This window comes from Cardiocondyla obscurior, linkage group LG09 (assembly GCF_019399895.1).
Source record: "Cardiocondyla obscurior isolate alpha-2009 linkage group LG09, Cobs3.1, whole genome shotgun sequence".
In the NCBI taxonomy this organism is placed as follows: Eukaryota; Metazoa; Arthropoda; class Insecta; order Hymenoptera; family Formicidae; genus Cardiocondyla; species Cardiocondyla obscurior.
Window position 1 is genome coordinate 1,936,755 of NC_091872.1, and position 25,392 is coordinate 1,962,146.

The following is a 25,392-nucleotide window of genomic DNA, read 5'->3' on the forward strand; positions in this document are numbered from 1 at the left end:
GGAGTACAAGGTGGGCCGCTTAGGTCGTGACGTACGGACGGAAGCTCGTGGTCGCGGCACACGCGAATATTCGGAGTCGGAGGTAGTTTGATCGAGGAGAGGCTCGAGAGCGCCCGAGACTTGGTGGTGAGAATGTCGGAGGCCGGGAGCGCTCGGTCAGAGGAAGGCTCGGGAGCGCCCGAGTCCGCGAGACAGCGGTTACGAAGACCGGGAGCGCCCGGTCGAAGGTGGGCTCGGGAGCGCCCGAGTCTGGGAGGTAACGGTGTCGGAGGTCGGGAGAGCCCGGTCGAAAAAAAGGCTCGGGAGCGCCCGAGTCTTGCAGAGCGATGTCGGTTTCAAGAGCCGAGTGAGCCCGGTCGAGGAAAACTTGGGAGCGCCCAAGTCCTGGAGGATCGGTTGCTGGAGTGCTCTCCAACGCGGAAAAGAAGCTTCGTTTGCGCCCGAGGCAGTTTATATACCCGAGGGCCCAAGAGTGGGGGACACCCCACTCCCGAGTAGTCTGTGGCGGTGCGCGGTGTGGGCGGTTGGGCGGCCCATGTTACCCGCTACGGTGGTCCGCGCTACGCGTCGCGGGCGGTTGGTCGGCCCGCGTAAATTAAATGTATGGACGGGACCGCGCGAAGTCTTGGGCGAACGGTGGTGGTCGCGGCGCGGGGTTTGAATGTTTTAGAATTAGTGACTTTTGCCACAAGTTAATGAGAAAGAAGATTGTTTTGGCGACATCATTAGACATCGCAAACGCATTTAATACTATCCCTTGGCCTGTGATTGTGTTTACACTACGGAGACTAAGAATACCCAGCTATCTGCTTAACATTCTTCAGGATTATCTGAATTTGAGGACACTTACCTATATAAGTAGGGATGGTACACTAGTCACTGAGACTGTTGAACGTGGAGTTCCTCAAGGATCTGTTCTCGGACCTACACTGTGGATCCTTGCATTCGATGCAGTCCTTCAGGCACCTATACCAAGTGGCTGCAACATCGTATGTTATGCGGATGACACCTTAATCCTCTCTAATGGATTGTACTAGAAGGAGGCGGTGGTTAAAGCTGAACTGGCGGTACATATTGTTGTAGAAACAATAATAGGTCTTGGGTTAACTGTTGCGACATCTAAGACGGAGGCAGTTTTCTTCCATAATTATACATGTAAGGCACCTCAGCATATACTACAAGTAGGAAACTCATCTATACAAACTTCCCCAAGTATAAAATATCTTGGACTAATACTAGATGAAAATTGGACTTTTGGTGCGCACTTTCACTCAGTCGAACCAAAAGCTGTCAAAGCAGCAATCTCCTTAGGACATCTGATGCCCAATATAGGTGGCCCAGTTTGGAAGGCGAGGAAACTTTATGCTACTGCAGTCCGTAGCATAATTTTATACGGAGCTCCTATCTGGGCAGAGAAACTACAGCACAACCGCTTGGCACTGGCTGAAATAAGACGTTTCGAACGACGAATGGCGGTAAGAGTGATAAGGCTATACCGCACCACTGCAACCGATGCAGCCTGCGTGCTAGCTGGCCTACCACCTTTACATCTGGAGGCGATATCTCTTGCACGAAGATACATCTTTAAGAAAATATTGGAAAATCAACATTGCGTTTTTACTAACGAAATTAGCGTACAACTCCGGAAGGAGGAAAATCAAAAGACATTAATAGAATGGAAAGAGAAATTATATAAGCTAACCGGAATAAGCTCCGGTCACAGAGTTATCACGGCATTACGTAATCTTCTTCCAGAATGGCAAGAAGAACTAGAAGAACATGGAACATTAGATTATCGTACGGCGCAGATTATCACAGAACACGGGGTGTTCGGAGATTTTCTACACCGGATTGGCAAGGAAGAAGGCACTAAGTGCTGGAAATGTGGAGCCCCAAAGGACGGGGCTGACTACACTCTAAACGAATGCCCTGCATTTGCAGAGCAACGAGTTAAACTATTTTAAGTTACAGGACCGCATATGGGACTTCATTCCATTATGTCTGCACTCCTTGCAGACCCAGAGGTAAAAACTGCTTTCAGTAAGTTTTGCCAGGAAGTAATCTACATTAAGGAAATAAATGAAAAGGAAAGAAGAAGAGAAACTTCTACAAGAAGAACAAGACGTAAACGACGCCCACCAGCCCATCTACGACGGGATTAGACTATCAATCACGGGTATACGTTGCTAATTGCATACAGATAATCAGTTCTTTTCAGAACTCAGAGGATATTGTTATCCGACGTGAGCCTGGCGGGGTATTCCAATAACTCCCTATCTGGCTGAGGAATCCTCCGCTTGACTCACGGTCGGATGACACACGGCTTGCGATGTTCAATTACGTCTATTGGGCATAGGCAGAACTACGATACGTGAGACAAGAAGAAAAACGATCTGTCATTGAGAAGAAAGACATTATATCCATGAGATCAGGATGAAATTAATATGCGAAAGTTACGGCGCGGCATTTAAAATGATATGTCGCCTCCCGTGTCGTGACTTATCTATCGCTGAGACGAGCGGCGTGTGGTTTTTTAGTCGGTATTAGGCAGCACAATAACATCTAGTGTATAAGACCGGAGTCCGACATACCCCCCAGCCCAAGGGGGAATCCGTAAAAGGATTTTTCCACACGTTAAGCAAAAAAAAAAAAAAAAGACCACGCAGTCGGCAATCTCCTTAGGACAATACGTCTGCTAGACGAATTTTTAATCATGACGACCACGATGAGCAATGTGGACGGCCAAGGAAAGAGAGCGCCTATCGGGCATGACGGTGGAAGCCCTAAAAATGGAGGCCAAGGGGTTTCAGTTAATTGTAACCGGAAACAAAGAGGCAATCATAAAAACCATTGTGTCTTACCTTTTGCGACGGGACCCAGGCGAGGGACAAAGTGGAGCGAGTGTTGCGAGATACGTAGGAAAAACGGTTAAATCCACGAAGTCGGCGCCGTTGAGAAGGACTCGGTTGGGAGGAATTGCATCCAGACCAGCACCAGACTTGATGGCAGCCTTCATGGAGGAGATGAAGCAGCAGAACCAGCGGATGGTAGAGCAGTTCACCCGTCTGATCGACCAAATGCGGCCGGCAGAGAGTCTCCAAAGCAACGGCCAGGCTGAGAGTCTGCGGAGCGTCGGACGAGCGGACAACCCACAGACAGCGCGGACGGAGGAGAGAGCTGCATCATCTATATCAGAAAGAATAAGGTCAGAGGTTGATTTCTATAACGGGGACGAGATTGAGCCAGTAAACAGTGTTAGGTTGATAGCTCAACAAATACCTCAGTTCGATGGCACTGAGGAGGAAAGTGTAAAATTTTGGATAGAACGGGTGAATCAGATTGCCGAAATACATCGAGTATCGTCCGGGACAATTCTTCTCGCGGCTTCCAGCAAGCTCATAAAAGACGCTAGGACGTGGTATGAGTTTCAGTCCGAGCCAGTTCGTGGCTGATACGTTCGTGGATGGCTTTGCGGCAGGCGTTGCTGCGAGTTTTTGAAAATCGCGTACCATTCTATCTGCAAATGCAAAAGTGGGCATACAGCAAAGAAACCTTTCAAGCTTATGCCATAAATAAACTGTCGTTGATAAAACCGTTGAACTTGCCTGTGCGCGATGTGATTAATTTGCTCGTCGTGGGGATCGGTAAGGCCTCATTACGGGCAACAGCTGCTACAATTAAAGCAGAGTCTATTGAGTGCTTTTTGGATGAAATGCGTGGAATAACCTCCGCATCGTGTGAGTACTCTAAAAAAGCACCAATATTAATACTAGATTGTTTAAATCCAAGGAATCGAGTATAAGGCCCGTGACCACAAGGAATGGACATAAACCTTTGAAGACGAAAGCAGCCGTAAAAGAAACAGAAATTAGATGTTTCCATTGCCGAGAGCTAGAACATCGGAGATTAGAATGTCCGAAGTTGCAGCGCAACGGGGAAATGCGGGATCAGCGGCAGCCGGTCAGCGTAGCGGCCGTCTCGTCGGAGCAGCAGGACTCGGGGGAAGATATCACCGTGATAGCGGTTTCGGAGCAAGAAGCAAACCTAAGTATAAGCGAGCGAATAATTAGAATAATTAAATGTAATGACAAAGAATGTAACTCAAATGTACTAATAGATACCGGAAGCCCTGTGTCCTTTATGCGGGAGGATATATGGCGAGCTAATTTCAAGTCCGTTGAATTGTTAAAGTCGGAGGGGCGGTTTCGAGCAATTAATGGCATGCCCATTGAGATCTGTGAAAAAATTAAAGTAATCGTTAATTTTGAACAATGGCCTAAAAACGGTTATTGCGGAGAATTTTATATATTAAAGAATAGTGATATTATAAACAATATTCTAATAAGACGCGACTTTATAAAGAATAATAAATTAACAGTTACTTATATTCCTAGTACGGAAACAAATGTGGAAAAAATGTTATTATGGTCACAATTTAATATTTGTGAGATCGAGTCGGTTACAGAAACATTCTTAGAAGGACATCAAACAGACTTCCGGTCTGAAAATAAAGAGAAGTTGAAAGCGTTATTAATAGAAATAGAAAACATAGATATACTAGAAGAAAAAGATAATTATTTTGTCAGAGTCAACTTGAAGGATCAGTCGGTTTACGCGTACACACCGCGAAAGTTTGCTTATGCGCAACGAATAGAAATAAGGAAAATAATAGATGACCTTTTAGCGAGAGATATAATAAAAACAAGTTGTTCTCTTTATTGTGCTCGGGTAGTTCCAGTGCAGAAGAGAAATGGATCCGTTCGCCTCTGTGTAGATCTTCGTCTTCTTAACAACCGAATAGCAAAACAAAAATACCCTTTTCCGTTAGTCGAAGATTGCCTGTCGACGCTCGAAAACAAAAAGGTGTTTGCAGTATTAGATATGCGCGATGGATTCCATCAAATTCGTGTACACCCCGAAGATACAAAATATTTTTCTTTTGCGACGCCCGATGGGCAGTATAAATATAAAAGACTTCCTTTTGGTTTTTGCGAAAGCCTGGCGGAATTTCAAAAGCATCTTGTATAAATTCTGCAACTATTAATAAGGCAAGATAAAGCTATTGTGTATATAGACGATATAATGATCGCGTCAGGTACCGTGGACGAGAACCTGGAGTCACTTAGAGCCACTTTACTTTTACTTAAAAAATATAGGCTGGAACTTAATATCAGTAAATGTCAATTTCTTAAAAAAAAAGGTACAATACCTTGGCTATGTGGTCAGTGGCAATGGTATAACTTGGAGTCCTCGTCACACGGAAGCAATAGATAGGTTTCTTAAGCCGAAAACGGCCCATGAGGTCCAGAGGTTTCTAGGGTTGGCAAGCTACTTTAGAAAGTTTATCGAAAACTTTGCAGTTAAGGCCAGACCGCTATATAATTTGCTGAAAAAAAATGTGGAATTTAACTTTGATAAAGGTTGCATAGAATCTTATGAAACTTTGAAAAAAGAATTAAAATCTTACCCGGTTTTGAGAATTTATAATCCAAATTTTAAAACTCAGTTGCATACCGATGCAAGCGCCCATGGTTTTGCTGCTGTTTTATTGCAGAAGCAGGCTAGCGTAGATTGGGCACCAGTGGCATATTTTAGTCAATCAACTAATGAAACAGAGTCAAGATATCATAGTTTTGAACTTGAAATTCTAGCCATAGTAAGAGCGGTAGAAAGATTTCATATATACCTGCATGGTTTAAACTTTACAATAGTGACTGACTGCAACGCGTTGGTTTATGCAGTGAATAAGGCCAACCTCAACCCCAGGATAGCTCGATGGACTCTCACACTCCAAAATTATCATTTTAAGGTGACTCATCGTCCGGGCAAACAGATGTCCCATGTAGATGCCTTGAGTAAACAGGTGGCTTTGGTAGACTCGCTGCCTTTAGAAACTGAGCTGATATATAGATAGCTTCATAATCCCATTATTAAAGATCTAGCACAAAATCTAGAAGAAAAGGCACACGACAAATTTAAATTAATTGAGGGTTTAATTTATAGAAAAGGGGAGGATAGAGATCGTTTTTATGTCCCAGAGGGAATTAATTTTAATTATTAATGCCTTAATTAACGCCTTAATTAAAGTTTATCACGATGAAATGGCTCATTGTGGGGCAGACAAAACCATAGAAGGAATTTATAAGACATATTGGTTTCCCGGATTGCGGAGGAAAGTAAAAAATTATCTAAAAAATTGTATAACATGTTTAGCTGCGAATACCTCACCGCACGCGCGAGAGGGTGAATTAAATGTAAATAAGGGACCTCGCTTACCGTTCGAGATTGTTCACATGGATCATTTCGGTCCGCTGCCGGAATCAAACGGATGCCGTAACATTTTAGTCATAGTGGACGCATTTACGCGGTACACTTGGCTGATGCCAATGCGTTCCACGACGGCGAAAGAGACCATTGAGCAATTGAAGCAATTGTTTAATATTTTCGGCAATCCGAAATTAATTGTAACCGACCGTGGCACTGCGTTCACTGCAAGGGAGTTTGCGAACTTCCTGGATCATTCGCGAATCCAACAACGCCAGATAGCGGTGGCGTCACCGTGGGCGAACAGGGTTGCGGAACGCGCAAACAGATTTATTAAGTCTTCTTTAACAAAGGCCGCGACGTGCGAAAATAAATGGTACGAAACATTACCGCAAATTCAATATGTTATTAACAACACAAAAAACTCGTCGATTAATAACACCCCGAGTCGAATGTTGCTAGGATACGATCAACGAAATCATCCGGATTTCAAAGTCACGGCGCTGATCAATGAATTGGCTGGCATAGATTATCAAATAGAGATAGAGAGGGGTAAGGCGCGAGACTCGTCCGTAGAGGCCATAGAAAAAATCCGAAACTATAATAAAATATATTACGATACCAAACACAAAAAACCAACATTGTATAGCGCCGGACAAACAGTGTTTGTAAGGGACACGCAAAATAGACCAGGGCAGTCTCGTAAACTAAAATCGAATTATAAAGGACCTTATATTATAGCTAAAGTGTTAAATAACAATCGCTATGTTGTAACCGACGTGCCAGGATTTAATCTTACAGACAAGCCATATAATACCATATTGTCGGCAGACAAATTAAAACCGGCGAAATAAATGTAAACGAAAAGAAGTAGGCTAATGGCGAAATGTTAAACGACTACCCTTTTGGTCTAGTTAAATGTAATTTTAAAATTGAAAAAAATTAAGGGTAGAAATAATACGGAAAAGGAGTTTAAGTTTAAGTTGATTTTGACATATTGTAAAAGTTCACAATTGAATTAGCTCGGCAATAGGCCTGAAATTGGTTTAAGTTTGTATTCTTCAATTTGAGTTAAGTTATATAATGTAAAGTGGGTCTACATCCGGAGACCGATTCTAATTGTAACGGGAACTTATATAATTTCCGATTCAAATTGTATCGGGTCTTGGATATTCATTTTCGATTCTTATTTTAATTATATCAAATATTTAAGTTATTGTCCGATTTTATGGTGTCGGGTATTAGACTTATGTTCCGATTTTGGATTGTATTATATACCTCAAATTTGTATCACTAATGCTGATTGTGTAAAGTACGAGGAGTAAATCTCCGAATTCAGACAATGTAAAGCTAATTTTGTTAATTATAAATTGTGAAACGAGCTCTGTTGAGTGAAACAAATGTAATGGGCGACGAAATAGCACCTGCGAAACGCGGGCGAGGCAGGCTGGCCGAACTGTAGGCAATTTATGTAAAAGGTACAGCAATGATGTACGCTCTGCACGCTAACGGTTCAGATGGTCCGCCATAGAACAGGTGGGCTGTGTAGATGGCAGCTTGCTCAAACTCAAGTATAAGAAGGATCCTAAATGGCGAGCAGGTCGAGGGAAGACGTCGTCTGCAGGGTAGTGGGCAGACGGTCTTGGAGCAGAGAGCGAGTCGTCTAGAAATAAAGGAAAAGAAAACATTGTAGTAGAAATAAAGAAAGTACAGTTAGACTTAAACTAGTTCTTTTATTCTTCTCCCGATCAGACGACTACACCAGTTTGCGGATGAGATTGCTATATGGTGCAGTCATAACATCTTTGAGAAACGAAAGAAAGAAATCGAAAGGGCAATAGAAGTGATACACAGTGAACTGTGTAAGCTAGGACTAAATCTTCAACCCAACAAGGCAAATTTAATAGACTTTTGTATTGAAAATACATATAATAGAGTCCAAAGTTTAAAAGTAAGATGCGTTAACGAAGATGTACCAATTATAAAAGAAGCAAAGTTTCTGGGTATCATATTTAATTCGAACCTAAGGTTTGGTAGTCAATGTAAAAAGATTAAGGAAAAGGTAAAAAGAATGAATGGTCTGCTAAAATATATATGCAAGGTCTCGTGGGGTGCAAAAGTTAACACATCATTAATGATATATAAGAGCATGGTAAGATCCATAATAGATTATGGGTCAATGATTTTTACGCCAAATAATTGTTGCAATAATGGATTATTATTAGAGAAAGCACAATATGCGGGTATTAGAATAGCTTTAGGATATAGAAATTCCACGCTTACAAATGTCATAATTGCGGAAGCCAAAGTAACCACTATAAAAGAGAGAGCAAAAATGTTAACTAAAAATTTTATATTGAAAGTAATGGCGCAAGGAGATAGTGATTTTTCAAAGAGCTAATAAAGGGAGCAGAAACGGAAATTAAAAAAAATTCAGTTACTCCATGGAGAAAATGCTCAATATTTACAGAAGCAGTAATGAAATGTACCAAAACTTCCCCAAAAACAAATTCTACAAAAAAAAGAATTTCTCCCCCCCCCAAAAAAAAACTCAAAACTAAAACTCTCCCAAAAAAAGACTTCCCCAAAAAAAGATTTTCAAAAAAAAGAATCCCCCAAAAAGACTCCCATAAAAAGACTACAAAAAAAGACCCCCAAAATAGAACATAAAACGTGTACATTAATATCAAATGTTCTCTATAAAAATAATCAGATCATATAATTGCGCCAAGAACCTGAAGAAAATAGAAAGTTATATTTAAGCTAAACCAAGACTCCAAAAAAAAAGACCCTCAAAACCAAGACTTCCCACAAAAAAACTGCCCGAAAAACTCCCCAAAAATTATACTTCCCCAAAGTTAAATATAAAATGTGTACTTTAATATCAAATACTCTATATAAAATTAATGAAATCAAATAATAGCGCTAAGAACTTGAAGGAGTTAGAAAATTTTAAACATTACAAACCCATGTGGAACCGTAAAACGTAGACCTAGGTTTGCCCCGATGATAAAACGTAATTAACATTACAAACCCATGTGGAACCGTACAAACGTAGACCTAGATTCGCCCCGATATGATATAACATGGTAAAATGTAAAGAAAAAAAAAAACTTGGCGCTGCAAAACCAAATCTTTAAAATCGAAAAGGTTTGGTTTCGCAACGCCAAATTTTTTTTTTTTTTCTTTACATTTTACCATGTTATATCATATCGGGGCGAATCTAGGTCTACGTTTGTACGGTTCCACATGGGTTTGTAATGTTAATTACGTTTTATCATTGGGGCGAACCTAGGTCTACGTTTGTACGGTTCCACATGGGTTTGTAATGTTTAAAATTTTCTAACTCCTTCAAGTTCTTAGCGCTATTATTTGATTTCATTAATTTTATATAGAGTATTTGATATTAAAGTACACATTTTATATTTAACTTTGGGGAAGTATAATTTTGGGGAGTTTTTGGGACAGTTTTTTTGTGGAAAGTCTTGGTTTTGAGGGTCTTTTGGAGTCTTGGTTTAGCTTAAATATAACTTTCTATTTTCTTCAGGTTCTTGGCGCAATTATATGATCTGATTATTTTTATAGAGAACATTTGATATTAATGTACACGTTTTATGTTCTTTTTGGGTCTTTTTTGTAGTCTTTATGGGAGTCTTTGGGGGATTCTTTTGAAAGTCTTTTGGGAGAGTTTTAGTTTTAAGTTTTTTTGGGGGAGAAATTCTTTTTTGTAGAATTTGTTTTTGGGGGAGTTTTTGTTTTTGGAGTCTTTTTTGGGGGGAAATTTTTGTTTGTGGGAGTCTTGGTTTTGGAGGAGTCTTTTTATGGAAGAGTCTCAGTTTTGCTTAAAAACTTGGTCAAGGATACTTTTCGCGCGCCTATATTTGGCGCTTTTTTATACCTTTTTTTTTAAATGTAATTTTGGGAAGATTTCATTCATTTTGTAGTTATAATCAAACAATATAAATGCTAATTTTGGAGGGTAATCAAGAGACACGTTAGTATTTTGTGTAACGTATACATGCTGCAAAGATGACTGTTATTACGCCATGTCATTTATTCTTAGGTATTGAGATCTTCGGATCTCAACATCAATCCAACAAATCGCTTTCTAAATATGTGGTCCTTTAAAAGTTTGTACATTAAAATATTGATACTTTTATTGAAAATGTTTGACTTATAAAATATAGAATGGGCCTCATCCAGTTTAATCATTACGCAAGGTTTTTTATTATGAGCTATTGAGATTCTTATTTTTTAGCAAAATTTTCATAAATGTTTAAACTAACTATTAAACAGATTTTATTTTATTTTTTTAATTAATTAAATAACTTATTGGTCCATGCATGCAATTTGTTAAATAAATTTATTTTTTATCAATTTTTTGGCTTGGAAATAACGGAGCATACGGAAAGAAAGGAGGGTGCGGAAAGAACGGAACGTGCGAAGAGAACGGAGCGTGCAAAAAAAACGTAGTGTGCGGAGAGAACGAAGCGTACGGAAAAAACGGATAACGCGAAGAAAACAAAGAATACGAATAAAATGAATATTGCGGAGAAAAGAGAACGGATAGCGCGGAAAAAAACGGAGCGTACGAATAGAACGGATAACGCGGAGAAAACAGAGCGTGCGGAGAGAACGGATAGCGCGGAGAAAACAGGGCGTGCGGAAAGAACGGATAGCGCGGAGAAAACAGGGCGTGCGGAAAGAACGAATAACGCGGAGAAAACAGGGCGTGCGGAAAGAACGGATAGCGTGAAAAGAACGGATAGCGCAGAGAAAACAGGGCGTGCGGAGAGAACAGGGCATGCGGAGAGAACGGAGCGTGCAGAAAGAACGGACCGTGCGGAAAGAACGGAGCGTGCAGAAAGATTGGATAGCACGGAGAAAACAGGGCGTGCGGAGTGAACAGATAGCGTGGAGAAAACAGGGCGTGCCGAGAGATTGAATAGCGCGGAAAAAACGGAGCAAAGAAAGAGAGCGAAAGGAGCAAAGAAAGTAGAGGATACAAAAAGAGAAAAAGCAGAGAGAGAAAGCTGAGAAGACCAAAGATTTGTCACATCAACTTTATGCGGTCTTTTATTTTGTGGCCTTTTAATCTGTAACAGAAAACATAACATATATTAGTAAGAGAAGATTTCATAAAAATTATTAGATGAATGTTTATTAAATATTATGAATTCAAATAATTACTTTTGTTCAAGATTGAAGCGGTAATTTTAGATTTGTAAAGGGCCTTCACTTTCTGAATTTGCTTTCTGAAACTTTAGCCTTGTCCACCCGGGTCTATTGTCATAATGCGTATACTGCAACGCATATGACACACATGTGAAAACCCGTACGTGCCTAATCGCGCTTGGCAACGGGAATATCCCTTCAGGAAGAACCAAGCTTGAAGGTTCTTCTTTGTCAAAATAACAAAGAAATTGACCATCCTGGTCTGATCGCGCGGCCGATCATGCCAGTTTTCGGCTAGAACTCAACAAAAACGCATCGCAGCATCGCGAACATTTGCTTTTTGTTTTAATCCGCCGTAATTCTTTAACCATTAATTGCAAGTATTAAACTCGCCGCAGTTTGTCTTTGCTGTACACGCATAATAAAGAAATACAGTCTATTAATAATAATCCGCTGAAATGATTATTTCCACCTTTATCGTGCAAACGTGAACAACTTTTGTTCATTGTACTTTGCAGCCCACTGTTTGCTTTTTGACCTTGGAATGTATTAGATTTTTTTTGCTTTGTCATTTTCTTGTTGCATCTTAAATATAGATTTTTCCAAATTGATCTTGAACTTTTTTAATCCTGTAAATAAGTCTTTTATAATTGATACTGCAAAATCATTTAAATTCAATTTAAATACACATTTTTCTTCTATGTAAAGAAACTCGTCCTTAGATCTTACTCTTAACACTATTACTCGCTGACCCATAACTTTCAACTAGAAGCATCCTCTTATTCACCTGTGTGTGTAGCATTAATTGAAATACAGATAAAATAGGTTTATTATCAATAAATGAAAAATAGTTCTTATAGACTATAATAATTAAATTTAATTATTTAAATTTGTATGCATATTTACTCTTCAATTTCTCAATTTGACTAAGTGCTTTGTCAATGTATTTCTGTGCTTTATCCATGTAACCTACTTGCATTGAATGCATAACAGTTACTAGATCAGAGCAACTCAGATTTGTAGTTTCCAGCTTCTCAATCTTTTTAATCAACTCCCAATTTCCAATTTGCATTTTACACAGTTCTTGAACATTGTCAAACTCTGAAATACTGTCACTTGCATCTCAATTAAAAGAAATACAAATACGAATAACTGCCACTAAAATACTTATTACCAACTTACTTAATGGGTCATACTTATCTTAACAAGTAACAGATCACACTTGCCTTAATTAACGGATCACTACGGATCACTAACCTTACACGTCAAACTCACACGTCAATCATCAACAGAGTCGATAATATTATCAAACAGTCGATAAATCAATCCGCACCATCTAGTGATACAAAAACGAAAGGGACATTTTTTGAGACGTAAAAATGACGACGGAGAATCTTAAAAATTTTACTCTTATAACCAAAATTAATATCGCGATATCTTTATTTATAGACAACGCAGCGAAATAATAAAAGCACTTTTATTATATAAGTCGACCCTAATCTATACAATAAGCCTATTTAGAAAGCGATTGGTTTAGCCGTTATTGAGATCCGGTAATCTACGGATTTCTTAAAACGTCGTCTCGCGTCATAGAGGCACGGCAGTGCCTCGCTGCGCCTATACTTGGCGCGAGGCGCTACCGTGCTTCTTGATTCGCGCTTTCCATGTTATCAAAAAATAAATCCACTGTTTTAAATCCGGTTTTAACTATTTTAAATAGTTTATATTTAGCTGACGCAATTAAGTTTGCTATTTTCAAGAAATTGGCCTGGCCTCGCGTGGTGCAATTCTCATCGCTTAAACTTGCTGAAACTACATAGTCTCCCTCATGAGGGTACTCGAATCGGGTCTTATTCCTTTTAGAACTTAAAACTAACTTGTTTCTATCTCTTACTAAAGTCGACTTTTTGTTCTTAAACATAACAAACTATTTATTATTTTCTAAACCCATTCTAGACACATTGTCTGTAATGTTCATAGACTGGAGAATTTCACCCATGGTTATTATTCAACACTATTCTTCCTTCTTCTTCTACTTGTGCTTTCCCTGTCTCTTCCATTTTCTCTGACGATTCCAAATCTTCGTTCTTCTCTTGACCTTCCTTTTGTTGTCTAACATGATCCTATCGCCTGCTTTTTCCCATATTTTTGATCACTTTTTTATGGGCTTCTTCCAATATGATTGACTCGCTGAGATGTGAGGAATTCAGAATTCTTTCACTTTTCCCAGCATTGTTAATGCCTAGATGACTGTTTTTATTTTTCTTAGTAATCCGGTTTCCACTTAGGCATTTTGGCCTCGTTCTAACGTCTCTTTTGACTTTTTTACCAATGATTCGCACCTCCGCCTGAGGCGGAGACTTTTCCTCCTCTATATTCTCCTCCGTATTAAAAAGGCTCGTTTTCTAGATCAATGATATACTAAACTGCACCTTTTATACTAATATCTGAATTATTATACTTTCAAGCAAAATCGCGCACGTGTGCACATTAACGCCGCCTATCCGCCTCTCCTACGCAGACCAACCTGCTGTGGTTGGTTAGAGTTAGGTTTAGTTAAACAATGCAGACACACACATACATTCTACGCAGACCAACGGTTTATTAAAAAATTTATGAAACAAATTATAATTTGTAACAATGTTAATAAAATTTACAAATATTTAAAATTACATTTTTTTAACGATTACTCTCAACTTCTGTGCATATTCCGCATATCCCTAGCGCTCTCATAACAGTATATGTTTATTAAATTCAAATTTAAAATTTCTTTTGTTTTGTATAACTTTATTTTCTTTTAAACTGTTTACAATGACAAACTATCATTTAGTGTCAATTTATTTTTTACTTGCCACAATACAGCTGTACGAATTTTTAGCTATAATTTGTAATAGAGAAAAGTTGTTTGAATTTATATTAAAACATAAAATAATTGAAAATGACATACTGTGTCCAAAGTGCAATTCAAAATTAATAATTAATAAAGAAACTTTTTTATTTCGATGTTATAAAGTGTTTTATGAAAAAGACAAACACAAGAAGAAAATTAAAATAAATTGTAATTTTAAAGTTAGTGGCAAAATCAATACATGGTTTAGCAAATCTAAACTAAATATTGAAACGATATGCAGATTAAGTGCATATTTTATAATGCTAAAACCACCGAGGCATAGTTTTTTATGCACAGAATTAAGACTTTCTGACCATTCGGTTGTAGATTTATTTTCTTTTGCCGAGAAGTAAGTATCATTAAATTTACTTAATATATTATATTATAATATAATATATTATAATATTAATATATAGGTTTGCATTGACTGGACAACCAAAAACTGTTCCGTACTTGGAGGCCCAGATAAAATTGTTGAGATTTGCCAAAATTGGCAAAAGAAAATATAATTGTGGCCGAATTATACAAGGAAAATGGATCTTCGGCGGATACGAACGAGAAAGCAAAAAAATATTTTTAATACCAGTTCCAGATCGTTCTGAAGCAACATCAACTAAATTAATCGAAACATGGATTTCGCCTGGAACAACGATAATGTTAGCTTGTTGGAAGTCGTATAACTGTTTAAGCAGTAAAGGTTTCCAACATTTAACAGTAAATCATTTCATGAATTTCGTTGATCCAGACACAGGTGAGATATTTAAAGTTAAAGTTGATATATTAAAAATAACAAAAATTAAATATTTTTATTTTTTAGGAGCTCATACACAACGTATAGAAAGTGTTTGGAGAGAAGTTCGAGCTAATATCCCACGGTACGGAACACGTACTGAACATCTTGTGGGATATTTAGCTGAATTTCTTTTCAAACGCGTTCATAAATATGAAAATCGTATTTCTGAATTTTTTAAAGCTATATCAGACTTATATCCGCCAGAGACTCAATTAAATCCTAATCCAAGTTTATTTGAACTTGGTCCGAGTTCACCTGAACCTGGTCTCAGTACCAGAAATTAAATATAGTTACAAATTCTAATTTGTTTGTTTTGTAAATTTTTTATTTTGTAAATTGTTTTGTTAATTTTTTGTTTTATAAATTTTTTGTTTTATGAATTTTTAAATAAAACGTTGGTCTGCGTGAAATGTATGTGTGCCTGCATTGTTTACCTAAACCTAACTCTAACCAACCATAGCAGGTTGGTCTGCGTAGAACGTATATGTGTCCCAGCATTGATCTGTGTGAAGTGATGTGACGGATTTCCTAACCTCAAAATTGCGTTCTTAAAAAATTTTTTTTTTAAAGTAGAAGCGAGCGACACTTTTAACTTACGGATTTGTTGTCAGGAGGTGGAAATCTGTCTGAGAAAAAAATTTCAGGTCAATCCGTGAGGTCGCTCGTCTCCTTCAGATTTGCTTAATTTATTTAAGAGTAACTCTACTTTTAACCTAAAACACATACCTGTCACTTTTTACAAGTCAAATTAAAAATACTTTGCGTTGATTTTGTTGTAACCCGAACCCCGTTACAACACGTAGCATGACGTAAAGCATTTCGGCATAAGATCTCGTAATAAAATAACACCGGAGAATGCTGTATCAGCAAGCCGCCTTGAGCAATTAAATAATAATAAATAAAAGAAAGAAACAACTGCGAGAACCTATTGCCGAAATTGCTAAGGTTGCATTCGCCGAACAACCGAAGTTCGGCATTGCAACCCGATGACGCCAAGGCCCAGCGTCACTATTAAATAACCGCGGACCGTCACGGGCGGACAGTCACGTCTGAGCCAAAAGAGGAAGAGTCCGTGTCGAAAGAAAAGTGATACCGCGTAGTAATTGGAGTTTGGTCGCGTGCCGTGAAAGGAGAGACCTCGCGGAGCCGAGGTTGCGTGATAACGCCGGAACGCGCACCGAAGGTAGCGAAAAGGAAGAAAGGAGAACCAAAAGAAAGTGTAAAACCAATACAATTAAATCATTATATATTTAAACTACATATTTAATCATCCTTCCCCACGGATCCCGAAAGACGGACCCCGTGCACCGGCTGCGGTGCAACAAAAGTGGTGGCAACGGTGAGATTCGCCCTCCGGGTGGCGCAGAGCTGCCTATTCCGCGACGGTGAGGACGATTTCTGAAACAAAGAAAAGCAGAATATTATTACAAAAATAATTAACACGACGAGACGGACACACCACAGTGAGTAAAAATACTGAGTCAGCAGTAGACTCGATACCTGACTCCCGTGATAAAAGAAAGGAAGGAAGAAGCGGACGAGCAGAACCGCCAAGAGAAGACGGAACGACAAGGAGAGTACCATAACAGTCAAGTAGTAAGACAAGGAGAGCAACATAGCAGCCAAGCAGTAAACAAAAAAGGACAACAGATAAGCAGCCAGCAGCATAGCCGATTAAACATGCAAATCGCAGCGTTAATGTAAGTCCGAGTTATTTTGTAACTGACCGATCCATGTCGGATAGCGAATTAGAATTACAACACCGCGTCGCAAACAATTCGTGGCTTCACAGCTAAGCGGGTAGACGAGCCTTACAGCCGACACCTGTGCGACCATTGAAAGTCGCCGTAAACGCGTTAAACGATATTAGAAACAGGGTACGCCGCGTGTTAAAATACGAAGACGATCCCGCGACAGAAAGCGAGAAGTTCGTAAATATTATCACGCCGCGCGAATTTGATTTTGGCGAAATAAACGACGCGTTATTAGACCGCGGAGACGGAAACATAGCGCGCCGTACACACAATCAAATACTCGCAGATACCTTAAGCGACATAAGCGGTATTTTGGATAGGGAAGAATTTTCATTAACGTCATACGACAGTAGCGTGTTTGATCCCGCTGAAATTTTCGCGAATAATTTAAACACAACTTGCGAAAAAATAACTCACAACTACTCATTACTGGATGGAGCAGCTGGAGGAGTACCAGAGATACTCATCGATAGAGAAGTAAACGCGTTGCGAGAATTACACGCCGCGACGCCAAACCCGACACAACGACAAGAACGACTAATGAAACAGGTACTCGAAAACCTGCGAGAAATAAATTCTCGAATTATTCGCCTCAAACAACGACCAAATGAAAGTCAAGAAACGCGAGGAAATCAGGAACTCGTCGAAGAAAATAAACGCGCACACGGGGACGTACGAAACAGACCAACGGAACCAGCACGTTTAAACTTAAAGACGCACGAGCAATGATTCCGACGGTTGACGGAACAAACCACGCTTAAACAAAAGAATTTTTAAAAGCATGGGCGTACGCCGCAAAACACGTCGCACACGATGATACAGAAACATTATTGGAAGCGGTACTTTGCACGAAATTAAAGGGTGCCGCATTATTAGATTTCGACGCGAGAGATATAACAACGTTCGATCAATTTCTAAAAGAATTCGAAAAAGCATACTTAAGAAAAAAGGGAACTTCGCGTTTACAGACGGAAATGAGCGCGATAAAACAAAAATACGGAGAAAACGCGACAACTTACGGACAACTTTAGTGATGGACGACAAGGCAAGAATTTCAAGTCTTGTCTTGAAATTTCTTGATTTTTCAAGACAAGAACACCAATTTCTTGTACTTGATAAAATTGACACAAGACAAGATTTGTTGCTTCAAGATCAAGAAAAATCAATCAAGATTCTTGATTTGTGGCAACAAAAATTACAGTTATATAATATTAATTTCACTGAAACCCGAACTTTTTTCTGTTACTTTTGAATGTGAAAGGAAATCTTTGTTTAATAAAAATAATTATAGTATTATATGCATGTATCTATCTTATATGCATATATTTAAAAATACATATTATAAATTTTACATCATAAAATAACATATTTAAAATATTTTAAGTCATGCTTAAAACTAATAATACTTAAAATTAATTTTTATAAACAAACCGACTACATGTTAGATCGAATTTTTTCATTTATGTTACACGTAAACCAGGATTGCAGGCATAATTGACTTCTGGCAGAATCATTATTTAATTTGTTTCTATGTTTGCGAATGCAAATTGCCGCTCTTGAAAATAATCTTTCTGCTGGTACTGATGTCGCAGGAATACATAAAAAATCACGGGCCATTCGAGATAGGCATGGATATCGAGAACTATTTTTTTTCCACCACTCGAGTATGTCGGTTTTATAATCTATTCGTTTTTTATTGCAATAAGATTCTATTTCGTATTTTCAATAATCTACTTGTTGTTCAGTATTCTTTTCAAAGAGCACATTGAAATCGATCGCATCGTTACTTAATTGTTCTACATCTTATATGCAATCTATTGTTTAGCCTCATTCAAATTATGTTCTTTATATTGTGTTTGAGGTATATAATATTTTTCTTTAAAAATAGATTCAAATTTTTCTTTTGAGCTTTCAAATAAATAATTTCCCCATGAAGTTTTACTAAAGGTTTCATATTTGTGCCTAGGATCGAGAATTAGAATTACGCAATATATCCAGTTCGTTTTAATGTAATGTTTTAGCATTTTATCTCTTCCTGCTTGTCATGCCAACAGTAGCGTTTCATCTAACTGTGACCGATTAAGTTTTGCATCTAAATCAAAAATTGTTTTTTCAATTTTATCAATCAATAAATTAAAACCAATTAAAACTTTTGGTAGAGTCACATAATTTTCTCTACCTAAAATAGCGCTGAACTCTTTGAAATCGTTGAAAAAAACATAAACTTTTTTAATTAACAACCATTCTTCATTTAATAATTTTAAGTTTTTTAAGTTTTCGACATTATCGCAGAACATTTCAAGGGCTGGTTTTAAACGATAACAATATGCAAGCATATCAGCCGTTGAATTCCATCGAGTTTTAACGTCTACGACAGGATTACTATACTTTAAATTTACAATTTCACAAAACCCACGGAATTTTAAGTTTAATTTTTTCGAATATTTTATTTTTAAAAGGAGACAACGCAATTTATTGGTAAAACTAAATTGAGACTCATTATTATTAAAAATTTTAAAAACAGACTTTTGCATGGAAGAAAATGTATTTAAAACTAAAGAGCGTATTGCTTTTCTTTGAGGTACTTGTAAACGTGAATTTATGAACATAAATACCGATTTCGTAAACTCGTCATCGAAAAAATTGAAGGGTAAATACTTTCTTGCCACTAATTCTACTAGTAGAAAGTTGAATCTTTCTTGAGAATGTTCTATAGATGTTGATGGCTGAAAATGAATAAGAATTGCAAATAACATATATCACTTTATACATAAATTATTTTGTTAATGCTTACATAAATATTATTGAAAAAATTACTCACCTTTGATACCTCGGATAAAAGATATTTTATTATATTGTTAGTAGATGATGAGCTTTCTGTATGATTTGGATTAATTTCCAAATATTGTTTTCTATGAAACTTTGCTAAGTGCTTTTGAATTCCCGAAGTATTGGCATTTTTCATTTTTATTTGTACGTTTTTTTCCTTGCACAGTTTGCAAGTAGCAATTTTATCGTTTTGTGAACTATTTTTATTATTACATTTTGTAATTTCAAAATAAATGCTAAACTTAGTTATATTTTTTTTCTTAATTGGTTCATCTATAGTCTTACTCGATGTACACATACTTCCTGGTGAATCTACTAACTCTTCAATCTCGGATTGATCGGGAATACATGGTTCATTCACTAAATAAATTATATATTTATTATTATTAAGAATTAGCGGAAAATAAATTTTATCTTAATATACACATATATATGTATATTTATCTATATATCTATATTTATATATATTTGCCTTGTGCAAACTGCTGTTTACTATAATACTTACTTTCGTGAATGTTCCTTTTCTTGGACAGATTTTCTTGTTTATCCATGACAAATTTATTACAATTTTTCTATCACTATCAAATATCAATAGATCACACATGAACACGTTCTGCATCACACTGGTGTGCAAATGTTACCATGCAGACTATTGCCAGCATCACTTCTTCAGTTGTTAAAACATCGTGCTGCACGATGATCGGTGAATGTTTAAAACATCGGATCATCGTCCAACACGATGTTTTAACAACTGAAGTGATGCTGGCAATAGTCTAGTAATATTTGCATTCGTAAGCACAGAAACAAATTAAATGATGATTCTGCCAGAAGTCATAAGATAGATACATGCATATAATACATATATTATTTTTATCAAACATTAAAATAAATATCAAAAATCTTGCAAGAATCAAGAATCAAGTCAAGAAATTAACTGTCGAGATCGAGACATAATAATTCTTGATTGAAAAAAGTCAAGACAAGACAAGAACGTCCGATTCTTGTCTTGGCTTGTTTCGAATCCATCACTATGGACAACGCGTACAAAAAACCGCGATGGAACTATACGAAGCAATGACGGATGAAGAAGAAATGACCAGCGAACAGAAACGCACGGTTTTAAAATTGATTCAGCGACAGGCGTTACATTACTTCCACATGGGATTAACAGACGATATTAAAACAATGGTCCGCTCGCAACATTTTGAGACGTTAAAAGACGCGATAGAAGGCGCAGTAGAGGAAGAAAAAATTAGAGTAACAAAACATAAAGGCACATATGAAAAAACGCGAACAAATGAAGCGCACGAAAAACCGCGAACGTCAAGCATTACATGCAATAAATGCGGAAAAGCAGGTCATATAGCACGTGAATGCCGAAGCAACAGACATATAAACGGATTCAACTTACCGCGAGCCGAAACACGTGCGAGAATAAATAACACAGAGAAATTCTGCACACACTGCAGAAAGACAGGACACACACGAGACGAATGCTGATCGGTGAACGGACGACCAGAGACGCGCTGGCAACGAAAAGATAACAGACAGATGATATGCACAAGACAATCGCCCGCAATAAACATAGCACGCACGAGTAGGAATAGAAAAGAAACCAGCCGAAGTAAGGAAAGCGGAAGCGATAGCGAAGAAGAGAGACAGAAACTAAGAGTAATACGAGCGGCAAGAGAATATCAAGTTGCAAACATAGCAACGAAAGAAGTAAGTAACGGATTAAAACTCATCACGTTAAACGTCGAGCAAGCGAAAAAAAAAAGATTGAATTTATTAGTGGATTCGGGAGCGACAATTACACTAATAAAAGTGGAAAATTTAAAAGAAGACACACCGATAATCGAAGAAAAAATGGCATTAACAGGTGTCACGGGACACAAAATTAATACGATAGGAAAAATAAGGGCAACAATTAAAATCGGTAGAAAAAACGTAAAACAAAAAATGTATGTAGTAAGAGATGATTTTCTGATAGAGTACGAAGAAATACTAGGGATATACTTTCTGATAAAACAACGAGCATCCTGCCTGCACGGAAAGGAACAAATAGTAATGGAGTAAAATTCAAATTACATCCGTACGAAAAATATATACTGCCCCCGCGCAGCAAAACAATACTCCGAGTAATCACGAGTCAAAATCTAGTAGGAGTAATTAATGCGAAAAAAACAAAACCAGGAGTATTCATAGAAAACTGCCTGGTAGCACCAAAAGAGAACGAGTGCCCAGTAAGTGTGCTCAACATGACAGAAGAACCGATGGATATACATACACCGCAAATGGAGATAGAAGAACTGAGAATCATCAACTCCGCGAAAGTGCTGACGCTGAATAAAAGGACCGACAACGAAACGATACAGGAGCGCAGCGAAAAATTAATGAAACAACTAAGAACGGATCATTTGAACAAAGAAGAAAAAAGAGAACTTGAAAAAATATGTCTACATTATTGCGACATATTTTATTTAGAAAACGATGCATTATCATACACAGCAGCAGTCAAACACGAGGTAAATACACCAAACAAAAATCCACCAATAAATAGTCGCCCGTATAGACTACCAGAGAAACACAATAAAGAAGCAAATAGACAAATAAACAAAATGTTGAAAGAAGAAATAATTCGCCCGAGTAGCAGCCAATGGAACGCGCCGATACTAGTAGTACCGAAGAAAATAGACGCGTCAGGAAAAGCGAAATTAAGAATAGTGGTGGACTTCCGAAAAATCAATGAAATAACGGTAGGTGATTCATTTCCAATACCGAACATCACCGAAATACTTGATCAGCTAGGAAATGCAAAATACTTTATCACATTAGATCTTGTATCTGGATATCACCAGATACAAATTAAAGGAGAACACAAATGCAAAACACTATTTTCAACACCGCATGGGCATTACGAATTTAATAGAATGCCCTTTGGGCTAAAGAATGCCCCCGCAACATTCCAAAGACTGATAAACTCAGTACTGGCAGGATTACAAGGTATCAAATGTCTGGTATACCTGGACGACGTCGTGATATACGGACTGACACTTTAAGAACACAACAAAAGGCTGACGAGCGTATTTAGTAGATTAAGAGAAAATAACTTGAAGCTCCAATCAGACAAGTGCGAATTCCTACGGAAGGAAGTATTATTCCTGAGGCACATAATTACAGAAAACGGAATACAGCCAGATCCAGCAAAAATAAACGCAGTAAGAAATTGTCCGACGCCGAAAAAAGTAAAAGATATACAAGCGTTCATAGGTTTGGCAGGCTACTACCGGAAATTCATAGAAAATTTCTCAAAAATAGCAAAATTACTAACAAAGTTGACAAAAAAGGGAGAAAAATTCGAATGGGCAATAAAACAGCAGAACGCATTCGAAATATTAAAAGAGAAGCTGACGACAGCTCCGGTATTAAGTTACCCGGACTTCACAAGGCAGTTCCTGGTAACAACCGATGCCTCGGATTATGCAATCAGAGCAATTCTATCACAGGGAACGATCAAAAAAGACAAGCCGATCGCATATGCCAGCAGAATTCTAAATAAAGCGGAGCGAAATTATAGTACGACAGAAAAAGAATTATTAGCAATAGTATGGGCGGTAAAGCATTTCCGACCATACGTATACGGAACGAAATTCATGATAATAACGGATCACAAACCTGTAACGATGCACCCGGCGATGCACCTTTCCGGCCACACCATCGGCCGGCCGCCGGACACAACACCATCCGGCGGGGACCCGGGGCACGGTGCGCCCCAAATATTATATTTTATGTCAACCGAAATAGAACGGCAGCGCGTAGCCGCTCCGCGGCTAAGTCCATCCGCGGACTTTGTATAGCTTTCCCGAGCGCCGCCGAACCGCGCCGTCAAAGTCGAGGACCGTCGTTTCCGAGCGCGCCGCTTCCCGGGGCCTCGGCGCCACGCGTCGGAAGACGTCACGAGCCCCGCTGTGCTCCAGTAACCCTGCGTCGTCACTTTTTACGTATAAAAAGTCGATGCCGGGACTCAGCGGCACCGTTCTAATCCGTTCGCTCTCGAGCAAACAACCGATCCTAGAGCACGAACCACGGGATGAAGCGATCTTTGTCTCGGCCAGGAACTCTTGGCGCTCACGACTGATACGCTGGAGACTAAAACTAGAAGAGTACACATATCAGATAGTGCATAAAGACGACAAGAAAAACACAAACGCCGACACACTAAGTAGAAACCCGATTGAAGAAACCGAAATAAATAAGATAGAGAACAAAACGAAAAAAATATTCAGAAAAACAAAAAATTAAAATATTAAAAGAATATCACGACTGCCCATTGAGAGGACATCAAGGCGTAAAACGTACAATAGAATAAAACTCAACCATAGCTGGCCAGGAATGAACAAAGAAGTCGAGAAATATATCAGTAAATGTGAAAAATGCCAAAAGAACAAACTGAGCAGAAAAACAAAAATGCCAATGATCATAACCGACACGCTGGAAAGGCCATTCGAAAAATACGCACTCGACATTGTAGGACCACTGACAGTAACAAACGTGGGAAATAAATACATCCTAACATTCCAAGATGCCTTAACTAAATTTAGCAAGGCAATACCAGTAGCAAATCAAGAAGCGACAACCGTGGCAAAAGCATTCGTAACAAAAATAATTTTTGAACATGGGATTCCAGAACGAGTATTAACGGATCAGAGAATAAACTTCGTGAGCGAAATGTTCAAAAACGTGTGGCCAAAGGCCACGAACAATTAAGGAACTTCAGACCCCGCGCCGCGACCACCACCGATCGCCCAAAATTTCGCGCGGTTACCGAACATTTTCATTTTACGCGGGTCGACCAACCGCCTGCGGCGTGTAGCGTGGACCGCCGTAGCTGGTGACACGGGCCGACCGCCCATCTGCGCCGCTCACCGCCACAGACCGCTCGAGAGAGGGTTTCCCCCACTCTCGAGCCAACGAGTATACAGGGTGTCCGAAATATTATTAGCAATATTAAAACTGTGGGTAGAGAATCAGATTTGGAGACGAAAAGTCCTTTACGAATTTGTAAAATTCGTAACCATTATTGAAAAAAAAATTAATTTGTCTAGCGCATGAGCGACAAGGAAGCTGCGCGTGAGTGAGCGCGACAGGCGAATGGTTAGAAATGGCGCCGTCGTCTGTCGCGCTCACTCACGCGTAGCTTCCTTGTCGCTCATGCGCTAGACAAATTAATTTTTTTTTCAATAATGGTTACGAATTTTACAAATTCGTAAAGGACTTTTCGTCTCCAAATCTGATTCCCTACCCACAGTTTTAATATTGCTAATAATATTTCGGACACCCTGTATAAGCCGATCCGAACGCGAGAGAAGGACCTTTTCCTCGCTGGAGAGCATTCCAGCAACCGATCTTCCAGGACTTGGGCGCTCCCAAACCTTCCTCGACTGGGCTCATCCGGCTCTCGAAACAACCGATACCGCTACCACCGAGACTCGGGCGCTCCCGAGCTTTTCCTCGACCGGGCTCACCCGGCCTTCGGACCCGCTCTCTCCAGGACTCGGGCGTTCCCGAGCCTTTTTCCGACCGGGCTCACCCAGCCTTCGAGACCGCTAACTCCAGGACTCGGGCGCTCCCGAGCCTTCCCTCGACCGGGCACACCCGGCCTTCGAGACCACTACCTCCAGGACTCG

The 25,392-nt window shown here is 38.9% G+C and overlaps 2 long non-coding RNA genes across 3 annotated transcripts; both read right to left on the reverse strand.

The window, feature by feature from the left end:
- Window positions 1-233: 233 nt before the first annotated feature.
- LOC139105462 (uncharacterized) lies at window positions 234-8,856 on the reverse strand. 2 transcript variants are annotated; one of them, XR_011546195.1, is made up of 9 exons: window positions 7,689-8,854; window positions 5,687-5,950; window positions 5,468-5,603; window positions 4,383-5,386; window positions 4,122-4,235; window positions 3,833-4,044; window positions 3,280-3,746; window positions 2,862-3,186; window positions 234-979 (listed from the first exon to the last, which is right to left on the reverse strand). It is a non-coding gene; the product is annotated as an uncharacterized lncRNA (long non-coding RNA). The 2 variants fall into 2 exon arrangements; XR_011546194.1 differs by having other exon boundaries at window positions 4,122-5,386; window positions 7,689-8,856.
- Window positions 8,857-10,037: 1,181 nt separating this feature from the next.
- Window positions 10,038-12,643, reverse strand: LOC139105332 (uncharacterized). The gene is made up of 3 exons (XR_011546164.1): window positions 12,169-12,643; window positions 11,936-12,068; window positions 10,038-11,360 (listed from the first exon to the last, which is right to left on the reverse strand). It is a non-coding gene; the product is annotated as an uncharacterized lncRNA (long non-coding RNA).
- Window positions 12,644-25,392: the final 12,749 nt, after the last annotated feature.